We start from the raw sequence: 14,313 nt of genomic DNA on the forward strand, positions 1-14,313 counted from the left end.
TAAGAAGAGCTAAGGAATGGGGATTTGGGCACAGTGCTGTCATGAAAGTTAACTGGAAATATAATGAATAAGGACTATTCCTTATTCCAGAACATCTTATGGAAGAAATAGTCATATTCACCAAAGCGCCATTATGAGCGAGATGCTACTCTTCAGTGGGTCCAAACGTATATTGTGGGCCCCAAACTCCAGAGAATTATCTCAAAGATTGTCCAGAAATGTGACACTTGTGCTAAGAACAATCCTAGGACTGGGCCTCCACCAGTTCTAAAAGGTATAAAACTTGGGGGCGCCAGTCAGTAGAGCATCCAACACCTGATCTTGGGCTTCTGTGTTTAAGCCCCATGTTGGGTGTAGACATTACTTTAAACACATACACACATACTACATACATATAAACAACTTAGAAGCACCGAACCTGGAGAGAATCAACAGACAGCCTTCACCATGACGTGGAGAGTAAAAGATAATTTTCAATATTGTCTAATATTTGTAGACCTTTACAAGTTGGGTTGAGGCCTTCCCATTCTGTTCACAGAAGACCTCAGAAATTGTCAAAACACTTTTTAAAAAGTTTTTAAAAAAATTTATTTAAGTAATATCTACACCCAACGTGGGTTTTGAACTCATGACCCTGAGATCAAGAGTTATATGCTCCACCGACTGAACCAACCAGGCACTCCCATCAAGACACTTTTAAGCAAAATCATTCCTAGGTTTGGATTGCCACTAACAATTCAGAGTGACAATGGAGTGACATTTATGGCAAAAGTCACACAGGCAGTGTCCAATGTCTTGGGCTTTCAATGGAAATTATACATTTCCTGGAGACCTCAATCGACTGGAAAAACAAGAAAAATGAAACACACATTTACAAAGACTTTAACAAAGATCTGCCAAGAGACCAACTTAACTTGGGAAGAAACCTTGTTGTTTGCCCTACTTCGGTTAAGAGTAGCCTCTAGAAGTGGGCTTGGTTTAAGCTCCTATGGAATGTTATGTGGAAGACTCTTTCCACACTCTTTTCATGGCTTAAGAGTTCCTGATGGAGCTCACAGTAAGGAATTGGATACTATCAGGTATGTACAATCTTCGGGAAATACTCTAACTGCTGCTATACAGAGGTTTGCTTCCAGCAGGTTGATGTATCCCACATTAAGATGTGCCCTTATACCACCCAAATCCTGGAGACTTGGTGCTGTTAAAAACTTGGAACAGCAAGTACCTGGAGGATCAATTCCATCCTCATTGGACGGGACCCTATGATGTGCTGTTGACCACTCATCAGTCAAACTGAAGCGTATTCAGCTGTAGATGCACCACACTCCAATTAAGCTGGTTCCACAAGAATCCACAGGTCCCCTATTACCTGTCGGCAAGGAGAACATAGAGAAGAACCCTACTTGAACCATCAAGTCTCTGACGGACCAGAAACTGCTACTTAGAAGAAGTCCAAGAAACCAATAGATAAGGAACAGATAGCCTGTGACCTAGTAATAGCTTACACACTATGAATGTTATTCCTTTTCCCTTTGCATTTTTCTGTTGTTCACAACCTCTCAAGCTTGAAATGATAATTCCATGATTAGGATTTCTCAAACATTGGCCAAGGCTGATAGTCTTTCTCACTGCTCGAGATGTCGCCCTAAGCCCCACTCAGTGCAAGACCACGCATCCCAGTAGTAATGCCTATAGCCGATCTTTCTCTGGTCATTAATTTTTCAATACATCTAAATCAACTCACTCCATTAGCTTATAGAGTCAGGTTACTCAGGTCGGCCTCCCTCACTGCTCCCATCCCGTTTCTTCTTACCTATCCCAAAGCACGGGTCTCTCACATTCAATGATTGGAATCCACCCCAAGAAGCTTGCAATTCTCCTTACAATATAACCGAAACACTTGACAATTCACCTCTGGTAAAATTAATTGAACTTTTTTCCTTTCACCACCTTCCAGAGACTTTTGGGAAATACAGTGTTTTAACAACAGTTACTTGTCTTATTCTGCTCCTCTCTGTATAATACTGAGAACAGAAAGAACTTGGCCACTTGGGGCCCCACGCTTCTCTCTGAATGCCTTCTTACCAATTACATTAAACTTAACTATACTTCTTGGTTTCAAACAATGCCTTCAGTGATCCTGCAAAATGAAAGTACTGACTCCCATACATTAACAGAAGTGCTATGTGTACCTCAGTGCCTTCAGTGATCCTGCAAAATGAAAGTACTGACTCCCATACATTAACAGAAGTGCTATGTGTACCTCCTGGGTTATTTTTTTGTTGTAGATATCACCATTTCCCCTGGGGATATGAATGTTTGAATGGCTGGAGCATGGGAGGTATGTCTTTTAGGACTTTTGGTCACCTCTTTTTCCATATATAGTCCCAATAAAGTTAGTCATTAGACTAGTTCTTTCAAACTATTTTATAGGTTAAAAACAGAAGCCGCGAGATATTCTGATTATCTTCCTGGAAATCAGGAAGATGTAATCTGGTACATGTTTGGGAGAACGTTAAAGCCATGGTGGGGAGTGGCATCACATGAACATATGATTGGAATCCTTCTTTCAGTAACTTTAGGAATCATATCAAATGAAACTGCCCAAGCCATAACATCCCCGGAAAAGCCTTAGACCCTTTGGCAACAGTAATCTTAGATAATAGAATTGCTTTAGGTTATACTTTAACAAAACAAGGAGGTGTTTATGTGCTAGCTAATTCATCATACCTCCTTGGAAGTTGAAGTTCATCTTGACAAAATAAGACAACAAGCTCCCCGGCTACAACAAATCTCCCCTAAAGTCTCAGACTCAGATTTTGACTGTTTTTCAGGGTTATTTTCTTGGAACCCCCAAGGAATTAGATCAGTTTTACAAGGATTACTCAAACGTGGATTGTCCATATTTCTTATTCTCCTTCTTTGCTACTTTATCATAAAATATGGTATAGGGGCGCCTGGGTGGCACAGCGGTTGGGCGTCTGCCTTCGGCTCAGGGCGTGATCCCGGCGTTATGGGATCGAGCCCCACATCAGGCTCTTCCACTATGAGCCTGCTTCTTCCTCTCCCACTCCCCCTGCTTGTGTTCCCTCTCTCGCTGGCTGTCTCTATCTCTGTTGAATAAATAAATGAAATCTTTTAAAAAAAATATGGTATAACATGTTGTAAAAGAACTATTAACCAAAGTACAAAAATTTTGGTAACGTAGAATGTTGAGTTTCAACCTGAAACAAAGGAATGTTATTTTTTTAAGATTTTATTTTTTTATTTATTTGGCAGAGAGAGACAGCGAGAGAGGGAACACAAGCAGGCGGAGTGTGAGAGGGAGAAGCAGGCTTCCCGCTGAGCAGGGAGCCCAATGCAGGGCTTGATCCCAGGACTCTGGGATCACAATCCGAACCAAAGGCAGACACTTAACGACTGAGCCACCCAGGTGTCCCAGGAATATATATATATATTTTAAGTAGGCTCCATGCTCAGCATGGGGCCCAACATGGGGCTTAAACTCAGGACCCTGAGATTAAGACCTGAGCTGAGATCAAAAGTTGGACGCTTAGCCTACTGAGCCACCAGGTGCCCCAGGAATATTTCAGATGGATGCAAAAGGTTCTCCTCTTCTAACCCTGACCTCTGCCCCATTTTAGCAAGAAATAGCTAGAACGGTATCATCCCAATTCCCTTGAGAATGAGGAATGATCAAAAGATAGTGGGGATTGAAACCAGTAACCACAAGGCTAATGGGACTAATAAAGCTAACTATTTGGCTCTCTTAGACTTTTATTTTTTTCCTCGCATTTGGTGGCCTCCAAATAGGGGGTTTTGGTTCGGCTCTCTTAGCTTTTTTTTTTTCTTTCTTGCTTAAATAAAGGTTGACTAGGAAGCCATTTGGTTCCTCGAGTGGAGCTCTGACTTTTGGGGAGGTTCTTTGGGCTTCATTTGGTTTGTTTTTTGCTGCAGTTTTTTTTTTTTTTAATAAAACTGGCCATGTTCTAATTGGGAGATGGGAAATGACAACTGATCCCCACATGTAGCCCTTTGGGCTATATTCTCCAAAACTGGGCAATGTTTAGTTATGAACCTATGAAAAGGAAAAAGATTATCTTTTTTTGCTACACTGTTTGGACCCAATAGTCTTTAGACTCTGGAGAAAAATGACCTGATAACAGATCCCTGAATTATAATATCATCCTGCAACTAGATTCGTCCTATAAAAGAGAAGTATTGGGATGCCTGGGTGGCTCAGGTGGTTAAGTGTCTCACTCTTGCTTTTGGCTCAGGTCATGATCTCAGGGTTGTGGGATTGAGCCCTGTGTGTGGCTCCTTGCACTGGGAGTGAAGCCTGGTTTAGAATCTCTCTCCTCGGGGCACCTGGGTGGCTCAGTTGTCAAGCGTCTGCCTTCAGCTAAGGGCCTGATCCCGGTGTTCTGGGATCGAGCCCCACATTAGGCTCCTCTGCTGTGAGCCTGCTTCTTCCTCTCCCACTCCCCCTGCTTGTGTTCCCTCTCTTGCTGGCTGTCTCTGTAAAATAAATAAATAAAATCTTAAAAAAAAAATCTGATAACCTGAAACTTTAAGATTTTGCTCAGTTAAATGATAAGTGAAGTTAGATTCATTAATTTCCAGGTCGTTTCTTTTTTTAAAAAAAGATTTTATTTATTTGTGAGAGAGCGAGCATGGGGGCAGGGAGGGGCAGAGGGAGAAGCAGACTCCCCACTGAGCAGGAAGCCCAATGTGGGGCTCAATCCCAGGATCCTGAGATCATGACCTGAACCGAAGGCAGATGCTTAACTGACTGAGCCACTCAGGTGCCCCAGATCATTTCTAAATAAGATAAATTAACAAAACATAGGTTTACTAAAACATAGTTTCTCTGCTTTTGGCTCCCTATTACAGAAAAACTAAAGATATTTGGGTCTATTGCTAAACATGTTTTGTGTCATGCTGAGAAATTTACTATGAGAAGGTGCATGTTTCTAAAAATTATGAAATGTATTCATAAATTAGCCAATCTAAAGAATGCTGGTGTATCAGTTCACAATTGCTTCCTTCTTCACTTTCACTAGAAATTAAGGTTCCTAAGAGTTAAGGATTTTTTTTTTTAAAAGATTTTATTTATCTATTTGACAGAGATAGAGACAGCCAGCGAGAGAGGGAACACAAGCAGGGGGAGTGGGAGAGGAAGAAGCAGGCTTCCAGCGGAGGAGCCTGATGTGGGGGCTTGATCCCAGAATGCCGGGATCACGCCCTGAGCCGAAGGCAGACGCTTAACCACTGTGCCACCCAGGCGCCCCAAGAATTTTTTTTTTAAGAGAGAGAGAGAGTATGAGTGAGCAGTGGGGGAGGGGCAGAAGGAAAGACAGGGAGAGAATCTTCAGCAGACTCCACACCCAAAGATTTTATCTTTAATGTGATCAGCCTAGAAAAATAAAGTTTCTTTTTTTGTCTTCTATGTTAGGTCTTTGATCACTCAAGAAAGTTGAATCTTCTTACCATTAAAAAAGCTGTTTTGCTAACAACAATGTAACCCTCTGTATTTGCTTTTAGAATCTCTTAGGGCCACCTTGGTTAAATAGATGACTAAATTTTGTAATGATCCGTAATCCCATTTAGGCATGTGCTTTAAAACCTTCTGATACTTTCGGGGCACCTGGGTGGTCCAGTTGGTTAAGCATCTGACTTGATTTTGACTCAGGTCATGATCTCAGAGTCGTGAGACTGAGCCCCACGTTGGGCTCCACACTCAGCACAGAGTCTGCTTGAGATTCTCTCCCTCCCTCTTCCTCCCGCTGGAGCACTATCTCTCTCTAAAATAAATAAACAAATCTAAAAAACAAAACCTTCTGATACCAAGACATTAGCCAAAATTTAGATTTTAAATGAAGTCTTCACGAATTAGGCTTGTTTATTTGGTATGTCAAATTACATGGGAAGCATTGTCAAACATGTGATAATAAACCTTCTTAGGTTATACTATAGAAGTGAGTGCTGTAACTGTTGTAGAAATTATATAAAATTCCTAAGGTTTTGATATGTCTTGGTATAAAGTCATCACTTGCAATTCTTTTTTTTTTTTAAAGATTTTTATTTATTTGACAGAGATAGAGACAGCCAGAAAGAGAGGGAACACAAGCAGGGGGAGTGGAAGAGGAAGAAGCAGGCTCATAGCGGAGGAGCCTTATGTGGGGCTCGATCCCAGAACGCCGGGATCACGTCCTGAGCCGAAGGCAGACGCTTAACCGCTGTGCCACCCAGGCGCCCCATCACTTGGAATTCTAATTACTGAAGTGTTATGTGTCACAAAAATAACCAGATTTCCTTGTCATCTGCATTAAAATGAACTCTCATCAGATCTCTAACCGTGGGCATTTTTGAGTCTTTTGTCATTTACAGATCTTGCTTTATTCTGATACTCTTGCAAATGTGTTTCAGCTTCAAGGAGATTCATGGAAAGGACTTTTGACAAATAAAGGTTTTTGATGCCTTTAAGATCATAAAACTAAGCTGAGTAAGAATTTCCCAGAACTAATGGGGAAACTGCTCTCAAACAGAACAAGAATTAATAACATGAGACTGAATGAATTGAGAAAAGATAATTATACTTTTTATGACTCTTATTTGAAACATTGCTCGTTCTCCAGTGTTTGCTCTTCTGGATTTAAGGAAATTTTTTCTCTTAAGTTATCTATGACTTACAGGTATTTGGTGAAATATTCTTTAGTAAACAAATACGGAACATCTTTCTCCCTATCTGATCCCCCCAGAATTTGGAAACTCAGTGAGCATTCTTACTTTCATGGTGATTAGTTGTTGGTTTTTTAGAAGATTTTATTTATTTATTATAGACAGAGAGTGAGAGAGCACAAGCAGGGCAGGGGGGGGCGGTGCAGGCAGAGGGAGAGGGAGAAGCAGACTCCCTGCTGAGCAGGGACCCCCCCCCCCAATGTGGGACTCGATCCCAGGACTCTGGGATCACAGCCTGAGCTGAAGGCAGACGCTTAACTGATTGAACCACCCAGGCGCCCCTACCCTGGTGATTAATTATCTGCATAAGTTCAATAAGAATTTGTTCTCCTTGTAAGAGGACACCATTGGAAACACTGTTCATATTACTAAGGGTTTGACTGGAATGTCATATCTGAGGGAGACATGCATAGACTCGGATATGACCAGACAGCTTTAAGGAACTAAGATTGACTTCATGGAGCCAGTGAAGACATCTTGAAAATATCAGCCTAGTACCTTACTTAGAGGGCTCCCAGGAGCCCCACCAGGGGAGTAAGGAAGGTCACTTCCTGGAAGATTCAGGAATGTCAGGGTATTTTGGGGACCTCGAGAAGAGAGGAGTTCACCCAAACCTATAGGTATTGCAGGCAAAGTCTGATGGCAAGTTTCAGTTTTGCTTCTTAGCAATTTCTATCTGAAATTCCTTATGAAAAGTTCCAGCAAAGCAGATTTAAAAGAACCTATGTGGCCAATCACTATTCTTGCTGAGCTTATGTAAATAATTAGGCCAAATTTGTTAAAACTGGACTAATTTTACAAATAAACTAGTCTTAATTTGGCTATCTTTAGTGGAAATGAGGGCGATTTTAGAGAGAAAAATTATGTTTCAGTAACACACCTTTGTGGATATTAGATTCTAGTTCTGATTAACTGTCTTTGAGTTTTAAATGACGGGGTTGGATACCGAATTCTTCGGGTTTCCTCAAATCTCTGACTATGACTCTCCAAACTAAAGTTTCCAACCTTTCCCCCATTCTCTTGACTTGGAATCATTGAGAACTGAAACTGCCCTTTTTCCTAAAGTCCTGCAAACTGAAGCCGAACAATGGGACATAAATGTTAGAGAAACTGTCACAATGGCCATGTGTAGACAATCTTAGTACCTTAGTGTATGGGCCATACAAGAAGATGGCCAGCGACATTCAAACTGCAAACCAGGAAAATCTCTGATTGCCGCTGCCTGCCCTCGGTCCATCTGAAGATGCTTGAAGCCTGACATCTAGAAATCTCACTGGCACCACTCAGGACTCAGACGCTGGATTTATAATTTGCCTCAACCACTAACCTGTGTTTTTCTTTTGTTTCCATAGAAATGTTTCTATTTTATTTTATTTTATTTCATTTTATTTTATTTATTTGAGAGAGAGTGCATGCGAGTGAGGAGGAGCAGAAGGGGAGCAGAGGGGGAGGAAGAGGGACAAGCAGACTCCATGGCTGAGCACAGAATCAAAGGCAGCCCTTGATCCCAGGACCCCAAGACCATGACCTGAGCGGAAACCAAGTCAGATGCTTAACCGACTGAGCCCCCCAGGGGCCCTGGCCATGGAAATGTTCCTTATTCATTACCTGATTGCCTCTACAATATAAGCCTGAGAACCCACCTGTAGGACCACCTCCTGAGATGAGACAGCTGTTAACTGAACTGAACTGTTCTCATATGGAGCCAACTTTGTACCTAAGGTCCAGAGCAGAACACTGAAACTCTGGCTATGCGGGAACAATGCTGATCTCTGATGTTTTTTTGTTTTTTAAAAGATTTAATTAATTAATTAATTTATTTATTTATTTATTTGAGAGCGAGAGCGAGAGAGCACAAGCAAGCCTGAGCAGGGGGAGAAGCAGAGGGAGAGGGAGAAGCAGGCTCCACGCTGAGCAGGGAGCCCAATGCGGGACTCAATTCCAGGACCCTGGGATCATGACCTGAGCTGAAGGCAGACACTTCACCGACTGAACCACCCAGAGGCCTTGTGATGTTTTTATAAGAAAAAAATCGTGGTCAAAAGGGGGATCTGGGGTGCCTGGGTAGCGTAGTCGTTAAAGCGTCTGCCTTCCGCTCAGGGCGTGATCCTGGCGTTCCGGGATCGAGTCCCACATCGGGCTCCTCCGCTGGGAGCCTGCTTCTTCCTCCCAACTCCCCCTGCTGTGTTCCCTCTCTCGCTGGCTGTCTCTCTGTCACATAAATAAATAAAATCTTAAAAAAAAAGGGGGGGGATCTTCCCATTACTTCTAACCAGCCTTGGGCTTATCTAGGTCTTGACAGTTGGAGAATAGGAGGGGTCTACTTACTAGGGAATTTGGTTACCCCTTTCTCTGTTCACAATTCCAGGGAACTTTTCAACTTTTTGTTGAACAAAAAGGGAATCAACACCAGATAGGGATTACTTGCCTGGTTATCAAGAGGATGGACCTTGGTATTCGTTTGGGACAACACGTTTAGCAGCCAACAAAACTGCTCTTGCCATTGTTGCCCAACAAAAAGAAAGTCAATTCGTTGGCAAAGGTAGTGCCTGATAATCACACTGCTTTGCACTATATTCTTGCAGAACAGGGTAGAATGCCATCGCTAACACAACTGGCTGTGTTTATATCAACGCTTCTGCTGCAGTAAAAACTAAAGTCTCATTTAGATAAAATCAAAGAGCCAGTCACTTGGCCATAGCAAATTTCCCCAGAGGTGCTTGGAAAAAGTGAGTGGTTTACTGGATTCTTTTTCTGGATTCCCCAAGGGATTAGGTCAATGTTACAAGGACTACTAAAATTTGGGTTATCTATACTTTTCATTTCATTAATTGGATATGTGCTAATCAAATGTGCTTTCCAGTGTTGCTCCAAAATGGCCAAAGAAGGAACTAATATTTTGGTCATGCAGAATGTACACATTAAGCCAAGGACCAGGGAACTGTCCCGATTCCTTCCACGCTGAGGAATGATCATAACTTGAGGGGACTGAAAATGTGCCCCATAGGATTAATAAGATTAGGACTAACAGGAAATGTAAAGCTTGTTTTTCAGAGACCTGTCTCTCCCTAATCAGATATTGCTTCTTTTCAGACCCCGCACAGCATACCCACTAACCGTTTCCACAGAGGCCTGGACTCACATCAATGAAGGTCACTGACACGGTTTCAACCTGTGAATGGCAATGCCCTGCAGGCCTTCCCTGAGATAATGAGCCCAAGATCCCCTCCAGCTTATACCGGCCTTCAGAGCATAGCCCCTCTTCTCCTACAGATGACCTCCTGACAAGCGGGGCCAAATTTTGCCTCATTTTAACGTTACAGCTCCACGCCAAAGTGAACATGGGATGTACGTTACATGTATGTTTGCTCAAAGCACACACTCCATCTTTCCTCATGAGTAGTCTTGAATTTCCCTGCCCTTTGCATCAATATGTATATAATCCCACCCCTAAAATTATAAACATTTGTTCTGATCTCACTTGGCGGAAAGAGATTTGAGCCAGCCTTCTGTCTCCTCTTTTTGCTGCCTCGTTGTTTTTTTGTTTTGTTTTGTTTTTTTAGATTTTATTTATTTGACAGAGATAGAGACAGCCAGCGAGAGAGGGAACACAAGCAGGGGGAGTGGGAGAGGAAGAAGCAGGCTCCTAGTGGAGGAGCCTGATGTGGGGCTCGATCCCAGAACGCCGGGATCACGCCCTGAGCCGAAGGCAGACGCTTAACGACTGTGCCACCCAGGCGCCCCTTTGCTGCCTCTTGAATAAATCTTTTTCCTTCTGCATACTCTTCGTCTCAGTGATTGGCTTTGCTACCCGTTGGGCAGACCAACTTGGGCTCATTTACACTATTTGCAGTTGTTTATGTAAATCAATTTTCAATTAATTAAAGTTGTAAATTTACAAACAGATTTTCTTAAGTTTTTCAGTTTAACTTGCATAACTTTGATGTTCTATTTAGAAATCTTGTGATTTTCATATAAAAATAAAAGTAATAAGTTGTTCCTTGATTAATGTTCAATTAGCCCATGGGCTTGACATATTAAATTTGCTTGAATGTTACTCTTGCCATTTACAAAGTTAGCTAATTAAATTCTCTTACATATTTAAACTACATTTACAAATTTAATATACTTGATTTTTTCAAGCACTTCAAATTCCTCATAGGGCCGATTTACAAGTCAAACAAGAAAAAATCTTAAGCATGTAAATGACTCTCATAAACCTAATATTTCAAGCTTTTAAATGTGGCAAATCAAGTTATCTTAAAGATTTCAATACTGTTTACAAACATAATCAAATTATCTTCTACCTTTCAGGTTCAAATTACAAGTCTAAAATAATTACACAATTCAATTTGAAATCACAAGACTAATCTGTCAGATTCTCTAATATGCCAACTTCTCTTAAGTATTATACACACATTAAAAACACACACAGACTACCTCAATCTTCAAAAATCTTTTCCCTAAGGGAGCGCCCAGGTGGCTCAGTCTGTTGAGCATCTGACTGTTGGTTTCGGCTCAGGTCATGTTGTCTGGGATGGAGCCCTGCATGGGGCTCCTCACTCAGCAGGGAGTCCGCTTGTCCCTTTCCCTCTGCTCCTCCCCCTGCTCACGCTCTCTCTCAAATAAATAAATAAATAAAATCTCAAAAAAAAAAACAAAAAACAAAAAACTTTTCCCTAGGGGCACCTGGGTGGCTCAATAGGTTAAGGGTCTGACTCTTGATTTTGGCTCAGGTCATGATCTCAGTGTCCTGAGATAAAGCCACCCCTTGGGCTCTGTGCTGACCAGGAAGTCTGCTTAAGATTCTCTCTCTCCCATCCCCCACCCCCACTCATGCTCTATCTCTCTCTCTCTAAAACAACAAAAACAAAAAAACATCTTTTTCCTAACCTTACACAAATGAAGGAACATTATGGACTTCTTTTTATATAACATTTTCCTTCCCAAGGTGGTAGAATAAAATGTTTTCTGTTCGTATTTTTCTTGCCACAATTCTATAATCATCTTATTGATTTGTCCCTACAACTAAAAAAAAAGGCTTATAATCATCCTTCTATTTTCTTATTTTATTTGCGAGAGAGAGAGAAAGAGAGAGAGAGAGCACGCATGAGCAGAGGGAGAGAGAATCTCAAGCGGCCTTTGCGCTGAACACAGAGCCTGTCACAGGGCTCAAACTCACAACCCTGAGATCACAACCTGAGCCAAAAACACAAGCCAGATGTTTATTCGACTGCACCACCCAGGCGTCCCTGATAATTATCCCTCTAAATGGAAACCTAGATTTAAACAAAACTAGTCAGTGCATTAATTTATATTATTTATCTATGCAAAGGAACAGAAACAACACTTGTGATGGAGTGAACAATGCAACTGACCAGTATCTTATACCATCCTGGTCTTTCTTTAGTATACTTTTTTTTTTTTTTTTGCTTCATCTATAAAATGGGCATAGTAATTTCTGTCTTAGAGAGCTGTACAGCCAAACAAGATGTCTGTCATAAGCTTAAGAACTCAACACATGTTCATTTCCTCCTTTCTCCTTTTCTGGCACTACAATCTTTCCCCAAAATTCAGATTAAAGTGGAGAAATTCCAGGGCCTCTCTTTCTTCTAAGTGTAAGGGCAGGGGGCATATCTAGGACGCAATTTTGTGAAACAGAAGAAAAATTACTTTCTCCAGAGAGGCACCCCCTTCCTCACTCTGATCCCTCCACTGTCCACAGTGGGGTTTTGAGATGATTTGCTGCTTTAAAAAATAGAAATAGGGTCTATTTTAGAACTAGAATAGTTCTAGATACATTTTAGAACTAGAATAGAATATGGGTTCAAACCCCATGTTGGGCATAGAGATTACTTAAAAAGAAACATAATGTATATATTTGTATTTTGTATTTAAAGGATATGTTAAGGATTCCAAGGTCATGTGAAGACAATCTGTTCCATTACACTATACACTCTATATCACCACACACCAGGATTGCCTCACACCCTGACCAGGACAGCACTTGGCTTTGAGCCTACACACAACCCTTCTCTCACACGGCCCAGTAGCAGTGTTATTCAGGTTCCTGGAAACCCTGTTCTTTTTCAGGAGACATGGGAACCCACATCTCTAAGCCCAACCCAGAGCTTCCCTTGCACTCAGATTCACAGCATCCACAATTCAGAGATGCAGAATGTGCCAAATTCACCCTGCCTTGCCCTGGTGTGGTCCACCTGAGAATTTGGCAAGAAGATGTTCCCATTCTGGAGGAAGCCTACCCATCTGCCGGAAATGAACTGGAGGAGTTGCCCTCAGTAAGGTCAGAGATCAGGGGTCAGATCAAAACATGAGAAGGAAGGGGTGCCTGGGTGGCACAGCGGTTAAGCGTCTGCCTTCGGCTCAGGGCGTGATCCTGGCGTTGTGGGATCGAGCCCCACATCAGGCTCTTCTGCTATGAGCCTGCTTCTTCCTCTCCCTCTCCCCCTGCTTGTGTTCCCTCTCTCGCTGGCTGTCTCTATCTCTGTCAAATAAATAAATAAATAAAATCTTTAAAAAAAAAAACAAAACAAAACATGAGAAGGTTGCTGAGCGCAGCTCCTAGGCAGCCAATCGTTGCAGAAGTCTGAACTCTGCAAAAGGAGTTTCCCGGTGGATGCGATGCAGCAGGCAACTTTGAAGAACTGTCTTCGTGCTGTGTTCTTAGCCAAAGCTGGGAAAAGTTGAGGCATTAGGCGCCAAGAATGACTCCAAGATTGCAAATCAAGAGTTAAGTGGAACTGGGAGGTATTCCGATTCGCCCGTTGATTTCAACAATGGGTGCCCACTTGAATGTTACTCTCCAGATGTCACACACAGGCCTTCACATCCTCACAGGCATCCATTTGGTTGCCGAATCCCATACTCCAAGTGGAGGGAGATTCTGTGGCTTTAGTCCCTTCCGCTATTAAGGGACTTTTCTCAGAAAAATCTGGCTCCTGTTCACATCAGTTCATCACCTGATCTTGGTCTTATGACGCTGCCCCTCTACTGAATCATTCATACAACTTGATGGGGATCTGCTCCCAGCCATGTGCTCAATAGGCCAGATCACTGCTTTTTGTTCCTTTATTATCTGGTGGGCTGAATCCACCCCCCCCCAGCATTTTTAATATGCCAGGAGTCTGGTGTTCACCTTTTTAACATGTCCAGCAATTGGTGAACACGCCCCAGAAGCTGTGTTTGCTGGGTTTCCGGTTCCTTTGGAAACTTCCACCAATCTTTGGTAATTCCATTCCGTCTCCCTCTCTTTCTGTCTCTCTTACACACACACCTACCCACACACGCGGGATCAGAGTGAATTAAATCCATATTTTACAAGTGTCTTTGATCAGGGGACTTTATATCTGAGGTGTGTACAACTGGAGCAGAATGTGGTGGTGGTTTCTTTTATTTTAACTAACTAAAGAATTACTTGTACGTCTTTTAATGCTATTCGGATGGTTAGGCCATGAAAACTTATATTCAATTCACTGAGTGGTTTGGGCAAAGGGAGGATTTTCTTGTTCGGATGGACACCCAGTGACCAAAAATAAACTTTTTTCAGGGGAG

Source organism: Ailuropoda melanoleuca, chromosome 5 (genome assembly GCF_002007445.2).
Source record: "Ailuropoda melanoleuca isolate Jingjing chromosome 5, ASM200744v2, whole genome shotgun sequence".
Classification (NCBI taxonomy): domain Eukaryota; kingdom Metazoa; phylum Chordata; class Mammalia; order Carnivora; family Ursidae; genus Ailuropoda; species Ailuropoda melanoleuca.